Raw genomic sequence first — 22,749 nt, 5'->3', positions numbered from 1 at the left:
GTCTGTAAAGTGTAATATGCTAGGCTTATTACCAAATGCTGCTGCCCAAAATTTTACAATGAGGCTGATTAGAACGAATGAATTCTCTTAAGTGGTGTCAATCAAATTTGCATTACATGTTTCATATATACATAAATTATAACTTCAAATAGTGCAAATTTGAATACATGCCACTTCAGGGGATTCATTATTTCTACCACAAAGTAAGAACTTCGGTCTTTTTATTACATAAGTAGAAAGGGCTTGTGAACTGCAATCGAGCCAAATGTAGGTCAGTTCAATAAACATTTTTTTAAGTGCCTACTATATGCCAGGCACTGTGCTAAGCCCCGGGTCACGGGTATTCAATGTGGATATTCCTGGCACCGGTGTCACCTGGAGCAAAACACTCACATTTGGAGGACTCTGGTTGAGTAGAGGATAAATTAATTGATTACTAGTTTTAAGTCCAACCATATAGTAAGGTTAACAACACGGCTCCTGGCGTCTGGTGGGTACTTAATGCTTGTTGACTGACTGTATACGTAAGTATCACAAAGACAACCAGCGTGGTAGAATGGACTGAGGGATTTAGGACCCCCAGGGCCCTGATGCTGCCACTAACAACCAGCAGGTCCCTCACCCCTGTGCCTCGGTTTCTCCATCAGTTAAAAAAAAGTCCGGGCAAGATGGCCAGCTCTTCTACCCGGAACATCCTCGTCTCCCAGCAGGAAAAGCGGGTTCAATTCAGGGCACAGTTTCATAAGGATGGAAATGCCCGGTTCCGGAGAGTGGCGGGCGCCCCTGCCCCCGCGCGTCCCGGGGCTCCAGGACGACGGTTAGCGGCGCCACTGGGCAGGCGTTGGCTCCGACACCACGCACCCGCGAGAGGGGCTCTGGGAAGGTGGCGCTTGGCCAAATTTGGGCCTGCAGAGGGGGTGGGCCGGGAGCAAGCCTAGGACGGAGTAGAAGGGTCACTTTCACAATGGCCCTCTGAGCTGAAGAGCAAACCACCAGCTGACCCGCAGAGTCAGACCAGACTGCCCTTCCCTTCTCTTTGGTCCCTTTGCCCCGCCCCCACCTTTTTTTCTCCCTCCCACCCACTCCCGCCCCCTCATTCTCCCGAAGCCCCGCCCCTCCCTCGGCCGCAGGCGCAGTTCTGTGCAGCGCGCGGGCGGGGCGGTGGCGTCGGCCGGCGCGAGGGGTCAGCTGACTTGCTTGGGCTTGGCACGTGACTCGCGTCGGTAGGTGCTAGGGCTGAGGGAGCCCGAGAGCGGGGAGATGGAGAGCTGAGCTGCCAAGTCCTCCCGGGTTTCCCGCCTCCGTCGTCTTTTTTTTTTTTATCTTGCCAGCGCCTCCGGTGAGTGATGGGCGCCCCGGCGGACGGAGAGGACCGGAGCGGGGTGGCGGGGGGCCGTGCAGGGTTGGTTGATTTCTTCGGCTGTCAGGCGGGGAAGACACAGCGGGGACGCTGGCCGCTTCGCTCTTCCTCGCCCGCAGCCCAGAGAAGCAACCGCCCTGGGGCCGTATGTCGTCTGTTGTCTGCCGACCTGCTTCCCGAGCTGCGCTCTCTGAGCAGGCATGCCTCGGACCTGGGCCCAACCTTCTCCCCATGCCTGTCGTCTGCCGCTGTGTACGGTGAAGAGTAGGTGGAGGGCGGGGGAAGACTGGAAGGCAGGCCTTATACATAGGTCACTGGGGGCGCAGGGCCCTTCACTTGCGGAGGCGGGGGGGAGGGGCAGAGGTCACTGGGGTCCTGGGGGCCTAGCTTATAAGAGATTACAAGGTCATGGTTCGGTCACTGCACACTCAAAGCCCCTCATTTTGTGGGGGTGCCGGGTCACAGGATCGTTGGGGTAGGGAAATGAGAGGCGCAGAAAGCCCATCCGGGGCCCCTTCGCTGGACCAAGGCCGGGCCATTTTGTTCCGTAACTTACATCTATTCATTCTACCTCTGAAATGTTTCTCTAATGCCTTTTCGTTAGTTCTTCCCCTGTACTGTACCTCTTCCTTCTCACCTCCACTTCCTGGCTTCTCTGGCTTTCTTCAAGATTCAGCTCAATCCCACTTTCTGGAGCCAGTCTTTCTCGATGTTGCTCCTCCCCCACCCCTTTCCCTCTGTGATTATTATGTTCCATTATACTGTATATATTTTGTATGTGCAGTTTTTGGTACATCGTATCTCCAATGTCAGCTCGTTGAGGGTGCAAGGGCCAGGTTTTTTCCTTGCTTTGTATCCTAGCCCTTGGCACCTAGTGAATGCTTAATAAATGATTCTCGACCGACTACTGTTATCTGTCACCTTTGTTGGGATCGTCTTTACATATCCTTACGAGTATTGGAGTAGAGTAACATTTTAACTGGTCTCCCTGCCTCCATTCTCTTAGAGTGGATAGACCATTGTCAGAATGATTAATGTAAAGCCCTGATCTCATTCAAAAAGCATCTATTAGGTAATATGCCTGTTCACGGAGCTTATTTTCTTTGCTGAAAAGCACCTAGTGGGTTATCAAATAAAGTCCAAATGATAATTTGGAGGCAGCTAGGTGGTGCAGTAGATAGAAACTTTTGGGCGTGGAGTCAGGAAGACCTTAGTTCAAATCCAGTCTCAGATACTATGGCTGTGTGACCCTGGGCAAGTCACTTAACCTCTGTTTGCCTTAGTTTCCTCAACTGTAAAGTGAGGATAATAATAGTTCCTACCTTACAGGAATGTTGTGAGGATCAAATGAAATAATATTTGTAAAGTACTTATAAGGTACAGTGCCTGGCACTTAGAAGGCTATATAAATTTATATTCCCTTCCCTTCCTCTAGTTAAAGGCATCCTACAATCCGGCCTGAACCAGCTTTGTCTCTCATTATCCCCGTTCACATAATCTATGTTCCTGCCAAACTGACTTACTAAACTATTCCCTGATATTCCTGTGTCACAGTCTTTTCTTGTCTACTTTCACCAGATTCTCTGCTCAAATTCTTTGTGTATTTAAGTGCCTACTAAGTATAGATTAACTGTGCTTATATACTGTGGATATAAAGATGGAAATTCTTAATTCCTTAGAAGGTACAAGTGGCACACAAAGAGTGATAAATTTGGAGTTGGAGGGATGCATTTGGAGTTAGAGGACTGGTTTGAAATCCTGGTTCTGTTACTTAATATCCATGTAGTGTGCATGTCACTTAGCCCCTCTTCCCCTCAATTTCCTCATTTCTACAATGACTTGGTTAGATTAGAAATTCCTTCCAACTCTAAATTCTGCTGCTATAATATGTGACCACATGTTCTAAGAATGACTTCTTTGGGGGATTTTCTATGTTAGAGGCTCATGAACCTAGAGGACAAATCCTGTTGTCTTTTGTTTCAAGTTAAGTCAACTGGTATTTAGCTCCCATCCCTCTTTCTGAAGCCCAGTTCTGTGCTTGACCTTTTACCTAGCAAAGTACCATTCATGGATCTTAGGTCTTGCATTGAGAAACAGTGAGCTTGTTTCTTATATTGACTTGTAAAGGGAGAGAATTTTAGACTGAACTCTTATTTTGGGGAGCAGGAAAATAATGATCACAGTGACTTTAGCTCTCTTTTTTCTATATATTTAGCTACCATTCAAGCAGCCCTTGAATTCTGTGGGAGTGGTGGCAGGGATCCCAGAGATGCATGGTAGGAGTCTTAGAGAGGGAGAATTGGTTGAAAGACACTTTTGCAAAGGTTTGCTTTGCATCTTTTAACTTATTTATTTTTTTTTGTCACAGGAACTATTTCAAAAGTTGTGGAAATAGTTAGAGGGCCGAAGATAAGTTTTGCAGGCATATGACAAAAATAATACTTCTTGTGATAAGAGTTGGTATGAGAAATTGACAGTTGTCCAGAACACCTTTCCTTCCTATGTGTTGGTTAGGGAGGCAGGAGAGAAAATAGTGTTAATACCTTTTATTGATAACAGATGCTAGGTTTTTAGACAACTTACATGCTATTCATATCTCTTATTTCATTTGTTTCTAATTATAAATTCCCATGTGCTAGGTAGTAGCATATGTAATTCAGTTTATAGATATGAAAATAAGTATATAAAGGAAAATTGATTTATCTAAAAGTGGGATTAGAATTTAGGTCTCATATCTCTTGCTGTTGTCCCACATATGATACCATTATATATTCCTGGAGAGCAGGGGTTCTTAACCTTTTGTGTGTGTGTCACGGACCCCTTTGACAGTCTAATGAAACTTATAACCCTCTTCTCAGAATAGTGCTTGCTGCCTACATTCCTAATTGAATGAAACGCTAAATTTCACTTAGAGGTTAGCGAAAATAAAGGTTTATTTTTTCCTCCAAGTTCATGGCCTCCTTCAAAGGTCTTAATTGATACCTTGAACCTTCGTGGACGTTAAGTTAAGAACTCCTTCTATAGTCTAGGCTGTTGTAGTTTATTTAAATATGTGTGTGTGTGTGTGTGTGTGTATGTGTGTGTATATGTATATATACCACATATATACATACACATACACACACATATATACATATACCTATACACATATATATGTATGTATTTATACACACATATGTGTATATATATTAGCATCTTAAGACGCTAAGTCCCAAATAATTTTTTTCTTAGGGAAATAGCATAGTATAGTAGAAACTGGATTTGTAGTAAGATTTGGACATGGGTTTGAGGCCTGTCTCTACTTTCTACTCTGGGACTTTAGACAAGCTGGTTCTCTGAGCATCAGTTTCTTCATTAAAAAAAAATTATAATAATACATGTACTGTGTACCTCTAAAGGTAGGAAAGTGCCCTGTATATCTTCAGCAGCACTATGTAAATGGAATTATTGTTGTAATATTTGACTTTGGGCTTTAAAAGGTGGCAAGTGAACATCTGAAGCTGGGCAGCACTCGGGAGTTGGCGAGGAACTGCTTTTAAAGACATTTTTTCCTAGACATAGGTAAAGTGAGTCCAGTCAGTACCCAGAACATTTGGAGCAAGTGCTAGGAAACAATATGGTCTAAAAGCAGTTGGAAAATGGCTGTTCATCACAGTCCCTAGCCATGTAAGGTATCTCAAATTATATTGAGGATTGGGCTTAAGATTGCATATCAAAGATCTTTTTCTCTTTAGGTATATCTTGCACAATCTAGATAAAATCTACAGCAAAAATACTAAAGGTCTGACTAATGTTACTGTAAATTCTGTGTGATAGGTGATTAATGTAATACTGTACTTCCAAACACTGAGTGGAACACTTTGGCTTTTATGAAATTTCCAGTATAGTGGGAATAAATATATCCATTTTTAGTAATGGCTTTTGAAATCCTGAAGCTAAATATTAGAATTTTACTAATTTTAAATGGATTTTTGCAGTATATTTTAGATTTGCAGGCCTATTTTAGATTTAGAATTTTTCCCTTGTCTTTTTATAGACCTGAATAATCATCAGCATTTTTAGTCAAAACCTGAGCCACTGTAAAACTTGTATATCATCGGTGTTTTCAAGATTTCTGAGAAACATGTATTATTGTATTCTGGGCAAGCTAGTACTGACTGTCAACCAGGGCTAGTTTGAAATTTGTGATTGGCAAAAGTGACCTGGGAACCGATCATTTCAAGCTCTGTTTTATAAAATTAAACACTTATTTTTTAATTGGGCTTCTCAGGTGTTATTTGTTCCATCACTATGATTAGTTGTTGAAATCAATCTGTCTATTTAAAATAAGATAATGTGTGAAGTGCATTGGAAGTAAAAATGTCACATAGATAAAAACAATGCTCTCCTTTCAAAAATGTTTAAATAAAATGATGTCTAGCAAGTGATTTGAAAAATACTGACTCAGTAACTTGCAATTTTCCTTCAGCTGACAATTAAGAGTGATATTTTTGCCATGGGTCTTTCAAAAAAAGTTGAGTTTGCAGCATTTGAAGCCCTGTTTTCTAGGGTCTCGATTTTGTGCTTATGTTTTTTAAAAATATGAAATTGTAAAATTTATTATTAAAGGACCTTTGATCACATATTACAGTAATGTGCAAATATAATTAATTTCTGAAACATAGGCATCCCTCCCTCTAAATCAGGTTATATGCACAATTTCAGATTTACCCAATTGATAGAGAAGGGAATAAATTCATTTTTAGTAGGCTTTAAAATTGTTTTTTTATTAAGTCACTTTTGTTTTTACATAATCTTTCTTTCCCTTTTCCTATGCATGGAACCATCTGTTGTAACAGAATAAAAAGGGAAAAAAAGCAGTTCAGCAAAACTAAGTCAGATATCAACTGGACTTTTAACTTGAAGAATTTTACTAGAGTATCCTGTGATGATGACAACACTTACCAGTCTAGTGAAGGGTGTTATTGCAGTGTCATTCTGATTGACATTATAAATTCCCAAAGATATAAAGAAAAGGGATAGTAATCAAGGAGCAGCAGATATGAGTCCAGAGACTCACTAGGCAAGGGAAAAATTGTTTAAGTCCAGGAATATCCGTTGGCAGAGGGAAAATCCAGGACTCAGCAGAGTGCTGACTGTGTAGGAAACGAAGGAAAATTAGGCTGCTGGGTTGTTTGCAGTTCCTGGCAGTGGATTAGCATGCCATACAACTTCACTAAAAATTCTCATTTGTTTTGTTGGGGAATTTTTTTCCCCTCTCCCCCTTTTATAATAAAAACCAAAGGGGAATTACATTTCAGAAATTCATATTAGAACTACTGGGAGTGGGGGAGGAATGAAGTTGAAATTATATGAATTAAGTATACTTGCCAAGTGTAGAGTAGAATTTTTCTTTAACATTAAATACAATAATTTATAAAGTGAAGATTTATTTACAAAGTGAGTTATTTATAAAGTGAAAATCAGCAGGTATTTAATAAACCTACATAACATGTAAAAATATTAAATTTGAAACCAAGAAGAATACATAAGAACCATCTTGATTTGTAAAATGTATATATTTTAACGAGTAACCTGAAAAATTTCGTTATGTAAATTTCCAAAATCATTACTTGAGAGAATATATTAAGTCATCCTCCAAGTCATCAGAAACATTTAAGCAAATTAATGGTTTATGAGCAAGGACAAAAGAAAAAAGATTTCTCACAAAGGGTATCATTTATAAAGAATCAAATAATAAAAACAATATATATTTGATCTTCATACATTACCATGTTTTGTAGCAGTCCCTCCAGTAGCATGCCTTCTGCATTCTTTAGTTATGATAAATGATTCATAATAAGCTATACTGTTACAGTTGTGCCTTGTGCCACAACTGGAAAGCAGTGTGTTATTATTTCATTTACAATTTGAGGTCATGCAGCTTCTACTTCATTTTGTCGTGCTTTGATAAGATCTTAATCATCTGTTTGCTACCTTGGTATTAGCAAAGCTTGAAGGGAAGTTATGTGCACACAGGCAGTTTTTAAAAAATGTAGACACTTGCCTTCCCCACCCCAATTCTCTAAGCTGAAAATTGGCTTGCATTTCAGTCAGATGAAAGCATCAAAATCAGTGATATTTTGGGTTGCTGGTTTCAGGAGGGATTGTTTGAAACCTTCGTGGATATTCTAGAACAGGGGTCAGCAAACTACAGATGCAGCCTGTTTTTGTACAGCTTTTGAGCAAAGAATGATTTTTACATATTAAGATAAAATTTTATAATTATGCAAAACATTTTAAAATAAAGTTTTATGCTTAAAAATGTAAAAACCATTCTTAGCTCATGGGCTGTACAAAAACAGGTGGCGAGCCATAGTTTTGCCTACCCTGCCCTTAGCATGTAAGTTCTTTGAGGACAGAAGCTGTTTCAATTTTTGTCTTGTAGCCCCAGGTCTTAGTGCAAGGTCTGGCATATGGTAAACATTTAATAAATACTTCCTGATTGGTTGCCTGGAGATGTTAAACAATCATGAATGCATATAATAAATAGCTTGTATAAGTTGCTTTATGCACATCCGCGAAAAATAGCATGGTATAATAGTGGAGAAAGCACTGGACTTGGAAGTAGGGAAGATTTAGATTTCACTCTTGCCTCTGATACTTTCTGAGTGGCCCTAGGTAAACTATTTAATTTCTCTGAGCCTTAGTTTCCTTATATCTAAAATGGGAATAATATATAGGAACCGTCCCCACAGGGTTGTTACGAGAATCAGATGAAGTGTATATCAAGCACTTTGTAAACATTAAAGTACTTTGTAAATACGAGCCATTGTTCTCTTTTGAATTGCAACAACCCTCTTTGGTAGGTAGTGCAGGTATTATTATCCTTATTTTATAGAAGAAGAAATTTGAGGCTTAGAGAGATGGCGCAGGGTCAGACAGTGATAGCAATGGGAGCCAAATCCAGGTTAACTAGGTAACGATGCCCTTTTCACCATATCATATTGCTGCTTGTAATACTTACAGGAATGTGTTAGCTTTTAGCACTTAAACTAGTGAAATGAGGCACGGTACCCCATTTCAGTTAACTTATCAATTCTTAGGAGAAGAAAAAAGAAGCAGCCTTTTGGAAATCTCATTTGTGGAACCAGGAAAGGCACATGGGATCAGTTCTTTTGATTTAGTAATCTTGTGTGAGTATTGTATGGCAAGAAAGAAAATGCCTCGAGTTGGGAAAGTTCTAAAGGAATCCTGGCTGAGGAGAGAGGAAGCTGTCACTGGTGAAGAATGGGTAGAGTTAATCAAGGAAAGCTTTTTGGAGGAGGGACTTCATGGGTTAATTTAAAACAGAAGGGAGTTTGTTTCTTGCTTATGAGAGAGACTAGGCAAAATATTAGGAATAGAGATAGGAGATCTGGGACTGTCACAGTAAAGGAATATTGACTAAAACAGTCTAGGAAGGAAGTACAAAGTAAACAGATTGGGTAGTGGAGGCAATAAGAACTGGTTGATTTTGTTCCTAGGATCATAGATTTAGAGCTGTAGGGGACCTTAGAGCCTATCCAGTCCAACCCCTTCATTCTATAGATGTGAAAACGAGCTCAGGGAAGTTATGTGACTTGTTTGTTCCAAATGACACAGGTTATAGAGTTAAGATCTGTATCCATATCTTCTAACTCTGAAGCCAGAGAGTGCTCCTTCTACTGTAACACCCAGCCTCTCAGCAAGAAGGAAGCAAAACTGTAATGATGACTGTAATGACATTTATATAGCAGTTGCAGAATGCCTTACATATGGTATTTCATTTGATCCTTTCAATATCCATTTGAGGTAGGTAATACAGGAAATTGAAGCTTAGAAAATGTGTGACTGAAGCTCCTGGGGGCGGAGCCAAGATGGCAGCTGAAAAGCAGGGACTAGTGTGACCTCCCCACCAAGTCCCTCCAAAAACCTATAAAAATGGCTCTGAACCAATTCTGGAACTGCAGAACCCACAAAATAGCAGAGGGAAGCAGGGCTCCAGCCCAGGACAGCCTGGATGGTCTCTGGGTGAGGTCTATCCCACACAGAGCTGGGAGCAGAGCGGAGCAGAGCCCAGCATGAGCGGCGCGGACCAAACAGACCAGGAGCCAGGCAGAGTGGGCCCTAGCGTCCTGAACCAGGGCGCTGCAGCAGTTACCAGACTTCTCAACCCACAAACACCAAAGACAGCGGAGAAGCTGCAGGAGTGGAAGGAGTTCGGGGTTAGGCTACCGCCCCCCGGGGCAGCGGAGGTGGGGCAGCTACAGAACTACAGCTGCAGTTACTTCCAGCCCCAGGCCAACCTGGTGGGAGGAATTAAGTGGTGGATCAGAGCAGGAGTGAAGAGCCTGCTGAAGATCTAAGTCCAGTCCGGGTTAGGGGTTCTTGGGGAAGGAGGAGTGCTGGTGTGGCAGAGCTGGCGCATCCCCCCAGGCTTGGAACATAGTTCTCTCAACTCTACAAGCAGTCATACCCTGCTGAAAAACTCAAGGGTTAAGTTAGTTGGCTGGGAATATGGCCAGGCAGTGAAAACGCGCCCAGATTCAGTCTCAGACTCTGGAATCTTTCTTTGATCACAAAGAAGACCAAAACATATAGCCAGAAGAAGTCAACAAAGTCAAAGAGCCTACAACAAAAGCCTCTAAGAAAACCGTGAACTGGTCTCAGGCCATGGAAGAGCTCAAAAAGGATTTGGAAAAGCAAGTTAGAGAAGTAGAGGAAAAATTGGGAAGAGAAATGAGAAGGATGCGAGAAAACCATGAAAAACAAGTCAATGACTTGCTAAAGGAGACCCAAAAAAATACCGAAAAGTACACTGAAGAAAACAACACCTTAAAAAACAGACTAACTCAAATGGCAAAAGAGCTCCAAAAAGCCAATGAGGAGAAGAATGCCTTGAAAGGCAGAATTAGCCAAATGGAAAAGGAGGTCCAAAAGACCACTGAAGAACATACGATCTTAAAAATGAGATTGGAGCAAGTGGAAACTAGTGACTTTATGAGAAATCAAGATATTATCAAACAGAACCAAAGGAATGAAAAAATAGAAGACAATGTGAAATATCTCATTGGAAAAACCACTGACCTGGAAAATAGATCCAGAAGAGATAATTTAAAAATTATTGGACTACCTGAAAGCCATGATCAAAAAAAGAGCCTAGATATCATCTTTCAAGAAATTATCAAGGAGAGCTGCCCTGATATTCTAGAGCCACAGGGCAGAATAGAAATTGAAAGAATCCACCAATCGCTGCCTCAAATAGATCCCAAAAAGAAGTCTCCTAGGAATATTGTCGCCAAATTCCAGAGCTCCCAGATCAAGGAGAAAATACTGCAAGCAACCAGAAAGAAACAATTTGAGTATTATGGAAACATAATCAGAATAACCTGAGATCTAGCAACTGCTACATTAAGAGATCGAAGGGCTTGGAATACGATATTCTGGAGGTCAATAGAGCTAGGATTAAAACCAAGAATCACCTACCCAGCAAAACTGAGTATCATGCTCCAAGGCAAAATATGGATTTTCAATAAAATAGAGGATTTTCAAGCTTTCTCAGTGAAAAGACCAGAGCTGAATAGAAAATTTGACTTTCAAACACAAGAATCAAGAGAAGCATAAAAAGGTAGTCAAGAAAAAACAAAAAAAAGAAATTGCAAGGGACTTACTAAAGTTGAACTGTTTTATTTACATTCCTACATGGAAAGATGATGTGTATGATTCATGAGACCTCAGTATTAGGGTAGCTGAAGGGAATATGCATATCTATATCTCTCTCTCTCTCTCTATATATATCTATATATGTTTATGTATATATATGTGAGTGTGTATGTATGTGTATATGTATGTGTATGTATGTATATATAGAGAGAGCGCACGAGCGTGCAGGCACAGGGTGAGTTGAAGATGAAGGGAAGATATATAAAAGAAATAAAATCAAATTAAGGGATGAGAGAGGAATATATTGAGAGAGGGAGATAGGGAGAGATAGAATGGGGTAAATTATCTCGCATAAAAGTGGCAAGAAAAAGCAGTTCTGTAGGAAGAGAAGAGAAGGCAGGTGAGGGGGAATGAGTGAATCTTGCTCTCATCAAATTTGACCTGAGGAGGGAATACCATACATACTCAATTGGGTATCTTACCCCACAGGAAAAAAGGAGGAAGAAGTTAAAAAAAGGGGGGATGATAGAAGGGAGGGCAGATGGGGGTGGAGGTAATCAAAAACAAACACTTTGGAAAGGGGACAGGGTCAAGGGAGAAAATTCAATAAAGGGGGATGGGTTGGGAAGGAGCAAAATATAGTTAGTCTTTCACAACATGAGTATTGTGGAAGAGTTATACATAATGATACACATGTGGCCTGTGTTGAATTGCTTGACTTCTTAGGGAGGGTGGGTGGGAAGGGAAGAGGGGAGAGAATTTGGAACTCAAAGTTTTAAAAACAGATGTTCAAAAAAAAAGTTTTTGCGTGCAACTAGAAAATAAGATACACAGGCAATGGGGCGTAGAAATTTATCTTGCCATACAAGAAAGGAAGGGAAAAGGGGATGGGAGGGGAGTGGGGTGACAGAAGGGAGGGCTGACTGGGGAACAGGGCAACCAGAATATACGCCATCTTGGAGTGGGGGGGGGAGGGTAGAAATGGGGAGAAAATTTGTAATTCATACTCTTGTGAAAACCAATGCTGAAAACTAAATATATTAAATTAAAAAAAAAAAGAAAATGTGTGACTGAACATGCATGGATGTTAAAAGGCACACATGCCTTCAAGGGAATTAGGCTGTTAAAATCCAGGCTTTTAGAGCAGTACAACTATGTAGTTTCCAACCTCTCTCCTGCACTTCCCCCTTTGTAAAGAAATAGTTAAAATATCTATGAGAAAGAACAGTAATTATCTGAGTAAATAAAGCATATTTGTTTGAGATCGAATAAGATATTTTTGGACTCAAAACTAATTTTGGCAGAGTGCTCTCATAAATTCACCTGCAATTCTTGTTTGGCATTTGTGATTCACTGTTCTGCTTTCCCAGAAGTCATGTAGTTACACTGTTAATTTCCTAGGAAAAGTAGAATTATTAATCTTTATTTCGTAGTTTCTGTGTTTGATCTTTTATGTCTTACCAGGATTGGTTGATTTGCTAGCTGGTGAAACTATAACTATTTTTGAGGATTTGCAAACAAGTGTAGAAGGCATGAAAATGAAGGAGTGGCTATAGTTTAAGAAAATGTTTTTTTAAAAGTACACGTATGTACTTGTACATTCCTTTATAATAGCTTTATACTTCAAATTACCAGACTTTTCTATAGGTGAGGTTAAGTAAGAGATTTGCATGGACTTCAGTACCTGTTGACAACCTATCTCCAATTTACTTCCAGCCCTTATGTTGGAAACATTGATGTCTACTCAGATATTCTAACTTCTCAGTTATTCATTCTCTTCAATTCACATGACCTACTCCTCCATTTGAGCTTAACTCCACCCAAAACCATGAAACCATGATCATTGCCTTCATCTTATCATCCTATGAATATTCTGCCTCAGTCATCAAAAACTCTGAAATCTCATTTTCTGTCTCTCTCTGTGTATTAACCTTCCTAAACACTATTCTTTTTTTTAAGTTAAAAATTTTAAAACAAAAATCTACCTCCTTTCCCCCCAAGAGGGAAAGCAAGAAAAACAAAACTTCTAGCAGAACAAATTCTTATATTGACCAAGTTTGAAAAAAAAAAAGTCAATCTGCGTCCTGATTCCATCACCTCTCTTATCAGGACTAGCATGCTCCACTATGAGGCTTCTGGATTGGTGTCCTAAATCTGTTCTTTGGCTTCACTGGGACTTCTGACCTCTTGGTCCCTCAGTATTCTTCTAACACCACTTTCTTTCTTTTCTAATCTTGACCATAACTAGTTCTGCTCTTTCCTTTCAGTGCTCATGTGTTGCCAAACCTGGACTCTGGATTACTTTTGCTCTATCTCCACACACTCCTACTTTTGTGTGCTGAATATATCTGGAAGAAACATGTTACTTAGCCAACTGGGTCTACTACAGATTTTTTATCTAAGCTTAACTGGGCCCTCACTGTAGCAAGATAAACCTTTTACTCACTTGTTCTCTATATCACTCTCCACAGAGTCTGTTCTAAGTCTTCTCTTTTTTCCTTAAACCTCTCACATCATTCCCTCTTCCATTCTTTGAATTGAGGACTTCACATCATACTTATCAAGAAAGTAGAGACCATTTGCTATGAGCTCTCTCTTCTGCCCTTTTCTTCTTTTCAGAACCCCTTATTGTCATCCCTTATTCTCGAGACTAGTCACAAATAAATGGATGACCCTAAATGCTAAGACCAACCTCTCTATATGCATCCTCCATCCTGTCTCCCAGTTTTTCCAGCAGATTGCTTCTACCATCTTCCATCCTCTCATTCCCCTCTCCTCCCATGTTCTTCCACTGGTTCCTTTCCTACTTCTACCGACAGACCAACATCTCCCCAATCCTGGAAAAAAAAAAAAACCGTCACTAGAAAAACCCTACCACCCCTTTCAAACTGTTGCCCTCTGTCATCCTTTTCACAGCCAAACTCCTAGAAAAAGCAGTCTATACCCATTGTCCATGCTTCTTCTTTCACGCTTATCTAAACCCTTTGCCATCTGGCTTCTGACCTCATTACTCAAATGAAGCTGCTCTCTTAATTGCCAGATCTGATAGCTTTTTTCACTCCTCATCCCATTCAACCTCTCTGCAGCATTGGACACTGTTGACAACATTCTTTTCCTTGGTGCTCTTTTCTCTCTAGGTTTTCATGATACTACTTCTTTTGGTTCTCCTCCTCCTCATCTGACCTTTCCTTCTCAATCTGCATTGATTTCATTATTCATATTGTACCTCTGACTCTAGGTGTCCTCTAAGACTCTACCCTGGACCTTCTTTTTCCCTCCCAAACTTGGTGACTGCCTTAGTTCTCATGGGTTTGATTGTTATCCCTATGCAAATGCCTCCCAGTCTATATATCTAGGCCTAGTCTTTCTGCTGAGCATCATTATTGTATTTCTATCTGTCTAATGGCTATCTAAAACTGACTGCCCCTTCAGCTTCTCAAACTTAGCATGTCCAAAACAGAATGCTTCTGTTTCAGCAATCCGGGTAGCAGCTTCTGTGGGGTGTAAGATCCACCCACAGCCAGCACCTGGAAAGCTGCCGGCACGCTGGGAAAGCACAGGTTCTTTTGATCTGCTTTAATAAGGAAAGCAAAGTTGAAGGGGTTGACAAGCTTACTTTAATTCAGCATACAAATATCATTCACTTAGTTCAGGGCAAAAAGCCAGCACGCTGAAGAGCAAATTACAAAGTACAAATATCAACAGACAGACGCAATACAATTCATAGTTACCAACATCTAGGTTCAGCCTGGGAGCTCAGAATAAGGGCTGGCCCAAAGTCGCGCGCCACCATGGCTGTGAGTAAGAGGGCTCCCAAGAATAAGCAGCCAACCCCTAGTTTTTATATCTTTTTCAGCATCAGGGGTGAGTCACACATGCGACTCACCCATGTGACCTAGAATCGTCACAAAGAGGCAGACTTAAACCCACATGGTCTAAAAGCCTCTGCTCTCCCAGACATGTAAACTAGGCCCTCCCTGGAGTTAGCCCCACCTTGGGCCCCACCTTAGTTGCCAATCCACACCCACCAAGGTTTTACACCTAATAGGGGTTTGGGCCTGGGGCTTAGCACCTAGTAAGGCTCAATCAAAGACACTGAATTAATCAAAGGAAACAAAGGCCACACTCTTTAAGGGCACTTGTTGGACTAAATGCTAAGGAGCCCATTTTGATTACCAACACAACTTCCCTTTTCTTTCCCCTCAGATTCACCCTCCTCCACTCCAAAGCTCCTTATATTAATAGTGTGTACCATTGCCTTTCCAGTTAGGTTTGCAACCTAATTTTTTTTTGACTCCACAGTTTTCCTTACCACACATAAGCCAATTAATTGCCAGATCTTGTTGCTTTTATCCTCACAACACATCTCACCCTTTTCTTCTTCCTACTCACATAGGTACCCTCAGTTCAGGTACTTATCACCTCTTGCCTGGATTATTGTTGAACTAGCCTCCTAATTGAGCTGTCTGCCTCAGATCTCCCATTATGAATCCATTCTTCACCCCCTGCTAAAGGGATTTTCTTCAAGTGCATTTCTGAACATGACATTTCCCCTACTTATTAAGCTCTAATAGTTTTCTCTTCCCTCCAGGATCACATATAAGCTCCTGTGCTTAGCTTTTAAAGCCCTTTACAACCTTGCCCCATGTCTACCTTTTTAACATTATTATACATTACTTCCCATTCTGCCCTCTGTGGCCAAGCCAAGCTATTCCTCACACATGACACTCCATTTCCCATTTCGTTGGCTTTGTCCTGGCCAGCCCTCCTGCCTGGGTTACACTCCCATATCACCTCTGCCTTTTTGTAATCTCTTCTTTCATTTAAACTGCCGAGGTGCTACTTCCGTGGGAGGCCTCTCATTCCTCCTAACTGCTAACGTCCTTCTCATAAACTTACCTTTAAAAATAGTTTGCATATACTTATTTATGTATGTCTTGTCCCTTCGAATAGAATGCATGCTCCTTCAAGGCAGAGGCTGTTTCATTTTTGTCTGTGCCCCCAGTCCAGTACCTGGCTTACAGGAGGCATTAAAAGCTTTATTGATTTTGAAGTTTTCATTTCTGCCGCGTCTTAGCCATGTGGCCATCATCAAACTTTTCTGAGCCTAAATTTTTAGTGGAAAGAGATAATGATGTCATAGCTTATATTTTCCTTTCCATCATATTTTTTGTCTGCAAAGCAACTTATAAAGTAGATAATCCCCATGGGACAGACAGGCTTTCAAAGTAAACTAACAATTGGTATAGTCCGATAGCTTTTGCCTTCTTCTCAACTTATTAATATCTCATCTTAGCCTTGAATACTACTTGCTTTTTAAACTCACCCTGAATACTCAGTCAAACCTCTCCTCATATATAGCTGGTGTGTGAGTCTCACACTGTTTCACAGCACTGTCCCTTTAAGAAGCTGTAGAAACTGGTACATGTACACTAAAGAAAAGTTTCATCAGAGAACTATCAGTTAATGATAGTGGTTCTTCTGACTTGTTCTCAGTGCCCAGTTCTCTAAGTATCACATCTCTCCTGCATCTGTATTGAACTTTATATTAAAAAAATTCAGCCTACATGTTGAACCTCTGATGCTTTTTGTTTTCTACAGAAGCTTGGATGATATTCTCACTCCTCAGTTTAATTCAATACACGTTTAAGTGCCTCCTGTGTACATTCAAAGACAAGACAGAAATAGACTTGGCCTTCAGGATTTTGTATTCTAGACAGAGGGACAAAAGGGGAGGAGGATAACATTGCATACACAGATGAGTAAATTCAAAGTAATTTTGGGAAGGAGATTGTATTAGTAACTGGGGAGTGGAGTGCCCCCTTTCTGTGCTTTGATTCTCTGAGAGAGGTGAGGAAGGAATGCATTTTGGGAATTTGGGGCCACTTATGAAAAAGTATGGAGGTCGGATGTTTGGACTGTCATGTACAGAGAACAACCAGCAGACCAGGTAGAACTGGAATGGAGAAGACATGGAAGAGGGGGCTAGAGTGTAGTTTTCTACACTCTACAAAAAGAAATAAGATTTTAAGTTAATGATAATTCAGTTGCCAAGTGAGGATTTTGTGTTGAAGATATTTGAGCTGAAGGGATAAAGGATGTGCTTGGACTGGTGCTTTAGGAATTTGCAGTAGTGTTAAGGATGAATTGGAAAGGAGAAGGATTGGAGGCAGGGAGATTAATTTAAAGTGAAGGCTATTTTTTAGTAGTCCAGTTTAAGGTGATGAATCCCCAAACTGGTGGAGAAGGAAGAGTCAACTCCCAAGTTGCCAGTTTAGGTTATTGAAGAATGGTGATACCAGCAACAGACATGGAAAAGTTTGGAGAAACACTCGGTTGAGGGGAGATGGGGGCAGAATATTTTAAGTTCTGCTTTGGACATGTTAGTCAAGTTAGTAAACATTAAAGCACCTACTTTTTGCCAGGTACTATGCTAAGTTCCAGGGATAAAAAGAAAGAGGAAAAACATCCCTGATCCCAAGGAGCTAACTATCTAATAGGAGAGACAACATACAAATAAATATAGGCATACCTTGGAGATATTGTGGGTTAGGTTCCAGACCACTGCAGTAAAGCAAATAATGAAATAAAGTGAGGCACCTGAATTTTTTGGTTTCCAAACATATATAAAAATTAGGTTTACATTATACTATAGTTTATTAAATGTGCAGTAGTAGTATATCTAAAAAAGTACACATTTTAATTAAAAATACTTTATTACTAAAAAAGTTAACTATCATCTGAGTTTTCACCAAGTCATGATCTTTTTGCTGGTAGAGGGTTTTACCTTGATGTTGATGGCTGCTGATCAATCAGGGTGGTGGTTTTGGAGGTTGAGGTGGCTATTTGCTGCGTTGATTGACTCTTTCACTTGAACACTGAGAGGCCATTTTTGGGTTATTAATTGGCCTAATTTCAATATTGTTGTCTCTTAGGGAATAGGGAGGCCAGAGGAGAGGGAGAAACACAGGGAATGGTTGGCGGAGCAGTCAGAACACAGATCATTTATCAATTAATGGGATTTTAGTTGGGAACTTAAAGGAAACCAGGAAGTGGCAATGAAGAGAATCCCAGGCGCAGGAGATTGTCATGAAAATTCTGGGAGTTGGGAGATTGATTGTCTTGTTGGAGGTAGAGCAAGGAAGCCAATGTTAGTAGATCACAGAGTACATGGGGTAGGGAATATGGTATAAGAAGACTGGAGAGGTAGGAATGAGACAGTTTATGAAGGTGTTTGAATATCAAACTGAGAATTTTATATTTGATCCTGGAGATAATTGGGGTTCACTGAGTTGATTGAAATGTCGGGGTGGGATGTGTGCCATCTTTAGACCTGGGCTTTATAGGAAAAGTATTTTGACATCTAAATGGAGGATGGATTGGATTGGAGAGAGACTAAGCAGAAGACCAAACAGAAGGCTTTTGCAATAGTCCAGATGTGAGATGATGAGGGCTTTGACTCTTGGTGGCAGTGTCAGAGGAGAGATGTTGTAAAGGTGGAATCAACAGGACTTGGCAACAGATTGGTTATGAAGGGTGAGAGAGAGTGAGGAGTGGAGGATGACACCTAAGTTGCAGGCCTGAGTGACTAAAAGGATGGTGGTGCTCTTGACAATATAGAGGAGTTCAGAAGAGGGGAGGGATTGGGAGGGAAGATTATGCGTTTCATTTTCAATGTGTTGGGTTTAAGATGTCAATGGGACATTTAGTTCAAGATGTCTAATAATAGAGTGTTGGAAATGTGGGACTCGAGGTCAGAGAGGTTAAGTTTGAATGAGTAGACCTGAACATCATCTACCTACATATTATGATTGAATCCACGGGAGCTGACAAGATCACCAAGTGAAATACTGTGGAATAAAATGTGAAGTACAGTGGAGGAAAGAAAGAAGGCCCAAGACCCAGCCTTGGGCTAGTGGGTGTGGCCTGGATGAAGATCCAGCAAAGGAGGCTGAGAAAGGGAAGTTAGAGGCAAGAGGAGGGCCAAGAGACAGCAGTGTCATGAAAACCTAGTGAGAAGAAAAAATCAAGGAGAAGAGGTGATTGACATAACATTCTGAAAACTTGTACTTCTGAGGAGATCTCCCTTTTTGATCTCTGCTCCCAAGCCTCCAATTATCTCTAGGCAGGTCATTCTTTGATCTGAAATCCAAACCTAACCTCTTGTCTTGCATCACCAATTGCCTTTTGGACATTTCAAATTGACTGTCCCATAGATGTGTCAAACTTACTGCGTGCAAAACACAGGTAATCTTTTTTCCCAGGGCCTCCCTTCTTCACTGATTTACTTCTTTCCTCAGAGGCTTAATCCCTCATTCTTTCTTGCCTCCTCCAAGGACCTTGTATAAGCAGTAATCTTTTCTCATGTGTCTTCTGTCTTTCATTCTGTCAATGAGCATGTTCCGGTTTCTTAAGTCCATTAAAAAAAACCTTTTACAGGGTCATAGATCTTGCCTTGGCCTCAAGGCCCTCATTTTAATGATGAGGAAATCAGACCCAGGAACGTTAAGTGATTTGCTTCTGGTCACTCAAATAGCAATCATGTAATTTGATCCCAAATTCTCTTACTCAGCAGCTTGTGCTCTTGCCACTGTGCCATTGTTCTGATTGGTGACTTGCCTCGCTTGCCCACTACTTCTAATGTCAGTTCCCAGATACATCCTGGCTGGATGCTGTGACACTTCTTTACCCCCCATCCCCCAATTTAGGAGCTTTATTTTGCTTCCAAAACTCTTAGAATCTCATTGTTAGTATTTGTATAAAGTATACTCTGTATATAAACTTGTTAATATTTATTTTATTTGCAAGAATGACTCACCATTAACGTCAGACAGGGCCACAAACACAAACTTACAACATGGTGACAGTTAAAATTATAAGCAAGATGGACTGATTAGAAGTTGACTGCTTCTGTTCTATGTTCTCCTGTCTCAGTTCCCGGAAATCTTGACCTTAACTTTTGACTCCATTTTTCAGGGTTTTCTCCTCTTTTGAAGACAGTGGATTACTTCAAACCAGTAATTGTTGATTGATTGACAACCTTTAATGCCCAAAGGAGAACCACAACACATTTTTCCAACTTAATTCATTTTTTTTTTCAGGATTTAGGATCAGGAAAACACTTAAATTTCCCAGGAAATTCTAGGAAGCAGTTCCCTTATGGAAACACTGTTGTGTAATTAAGATTAAAAAAGAAAGAAAAACCAGTTCAGCAAACCTAAGCAAAACCCCTACCATGTCAGAAAATTTATGAAGTATATAAAACATTCTGTATTCAGAGTCCCCAACTTGTGTAATGAAGGGAAAGGAGGTTCTTCTGTGTGTCAGCCATGGTCATTGTACTTCTACAGTATTCAGTTGTTGGAGATGGTAGTGGATTTTTTACTCTTTCCATTTATGGTATATAGTATTTTTCTGGTTTTGCTTACTTCATTCTGTATCAGTTTATATGAATAAATCTTCTTGTGCTTTTCTGAATTCTTTACATTTATAATTTCTTATGACACGGTAATATTCCTTCGGTTTCACATACCATAGTTGTGTTTGGTTTTTTTTTAGCTATGCACTCAATTAATGAATACTTTTTCACCCGGTTCTTTAATACTACAAATTGCTGCTATGCATATTTTAGTATAGATGGGACTGTTCTCTCTTTGACTCTTTGGGGTGGGGGTGGTTATATACCAATCAGTAAGATCTCTAGGTCAAAGGGCATGTACATTTTAGTTACATTTTTGAGATAATTCTAAATTCCTCTCCAGGAAGGTTATAATTCACAACTTTACCAACATCTTATTAGTGTTCTGGTCTTCCCACAGCTCTAACAATAATGACTGTTTTCTTTTGTCATCTTGTTGAACATACTTTGTGTGAAGTGAAACCTCAGAGTTGTTTTGCTTTTCATTTCTGTTATCCTTGATTTGGAGTAATACAAAATCAAGTAATACTAAATAGTAGCAAGTGATAGTTCGCATTCCTCTTCAGAACTTTTTGTTATATCCTTGGACAGTTTGTTCATTGGGGAATGGTTCTTGGTCTTATATTGCTGCTAATTCCCTGAATATCTTGATATCAGACCTTTAGAGATATATGAAACCAAAAAAAATTCCCACCTATTTCCCTCTATTTACATTGATTTTCTTAGTACAAAAACTTTTCAATTCATGAAATCAGAATGATTTATTTCACGATCACCTCTTTTCCCCATCTGGTCTAGAATTCTCTTGTAGGTTGTAGAAATACATTCATAGCAATATGTTGGAGCAGTGAATTTGGTCTGTCCTTTCTGGAAAGCCATTTGGAATTAAAGTGACTAAAATGGCCGTTCCTTTTGACTCAGAGATCCCACAGCTAGGCATATACCTAAAGGGAAGTCACTGTTTTGTTTTGGTTGTTTTAAGGGCCTCGTATTCACTAGAGTTTTTTTGAGAACAATTTTTTGTAGTAAGAAAACTACAAAGAAACCCAGCAGATACTCATTAATTGGGGAATGTTTGGACCAGGTTGTAGTGTATGGAGAGAATAGAACTGTACTGTAAGAAATGATGAATGTGATGACTGCTGAGAATCATAGAAAGAATTTATGAACTGATTGAGTTGGAATAAAGAGAAAAAGGAAAACATCCTTGATGAATTACAGCAATGTAAATAGAAAGAACACCCCCACTCTAAACTGAATCCTTTGAAATGATAATGACAAACCTTGGCCCCCAAAAAGAGGAATGAGAAGGCACTTCTTTATTTGCCAAGATGGAAGACTATGAATATGCAGCCCTGGTTATAATGTCATACTTGTTCAATGTGTCTGTGTTGAACTATTTTTTTTTTTTCAAATTGGGAAATGTTGGTAATATGAAAACAAGCAATCAGAATTTTTTTAAGAAAAAAAATTCTCTTAATTGGAAATTGTGGGGATGCCCATTGGTTGGGGAATGGCTGAACAAATTGTAGTATTTGAATGTAATGGAATACTATTGTGCTTTAAGAAATGATAAACAGATTTCAGAAAAACCTGGAAAGACTTATGCTAAGTGAAGTGAGCAGAACCAGAACATTGTACACAGTAACAGCAACATTGTGCTATGATCAAATATGATAGACTTAGCTCTTCTCAGCAATCCAGTGATCTAAGACAATTCCAAAAGACTCATGATGGAAAATGTTAACCATATCCAGAGAAATAACTGTGGAGGCTGATTGAAGATTGAAGTGTATTATTTTCACCTTTTTTTCTTCTTTCTCGTGGGTTTTCCCTTTTGTTCTGATTCTTCTTTTACAACATGATTAATGTGGAAATATGATTAATATGATTGTACATGTATAGCCTGTATCAGATTGCTTGCTGTCTTGGGGGGGGAAGGGAGGAAGGGAGAAAAATTTGGAATTCAAAATCTTGCAAAAGTGAACGTTGAAAATTATCTTTATATGTAATTGGAAAAAATACTACTAAATGGGGTTAAAAAAATTCTCTTGTAGCCATAGTTACCTCCATAAATACCTCTATCCATTTTTGTCCAATTTTTAAAAACTTAAATGTTTATGTTAAGTATCCATTTGGAACTAACTGTGATATGTGATATAGGTTACTGGTTTAAATGTACTTTTTGCCAAATTTTATTCATGTTTTTCCAGGAGTTCTTAATGAATAAGGAGTCTTGCCCCCCAGTTTATGCTCTTAGATTTATTGAATGCTGGGTTATTGAGTTGCTGATGCTTGCTTACGTATG

The 22,749-nt window shown here is 39.9% G+C and overlaps 1 protein-coding gene across 1 annotated transcript in view; it reads left to right on the top strand.

Moving 5' to 3' along the window:
* Positions 1–1,178: 1,178 nt before the first annotated feature.
* The window catches only part of ATP6V1C1 (ATPase H+ transporting V1 subunit C1), a 63,193-nt gene continuing 41,622 nt past the window's right edge, over positions 1,179–22,749 (top strand). Inside the window, exon 1 of the mRNA XM_036736409.1 lies at positions 1,179–1,339. The gene's annotated coding sequence lies outside the window, so the exon portion shown is untranslated. The remainder of the gene's footprint in view (positions 1,340–22,749) is intronic.

Source organism: Trichosurus vulpecula, chromosome 1, assembly GCF_011100635.1.
Source record: "Trichosurus vulpecula isolate mTriVul1 chromosome 1, mTriVul1.pri, whole genome shotgun sequence".
NCBI lineage: Eukaryota > Metazoa > Chordata > Mammalia > Diprotodontia > Phalangeridae > Trichosurus > Trichosurus vulpecula.
The sequence above is the reverse complement of the archived record's forward strand: the minus strand, read 5'-3'. Positions and strand labels throughout refer to the sequence as shown.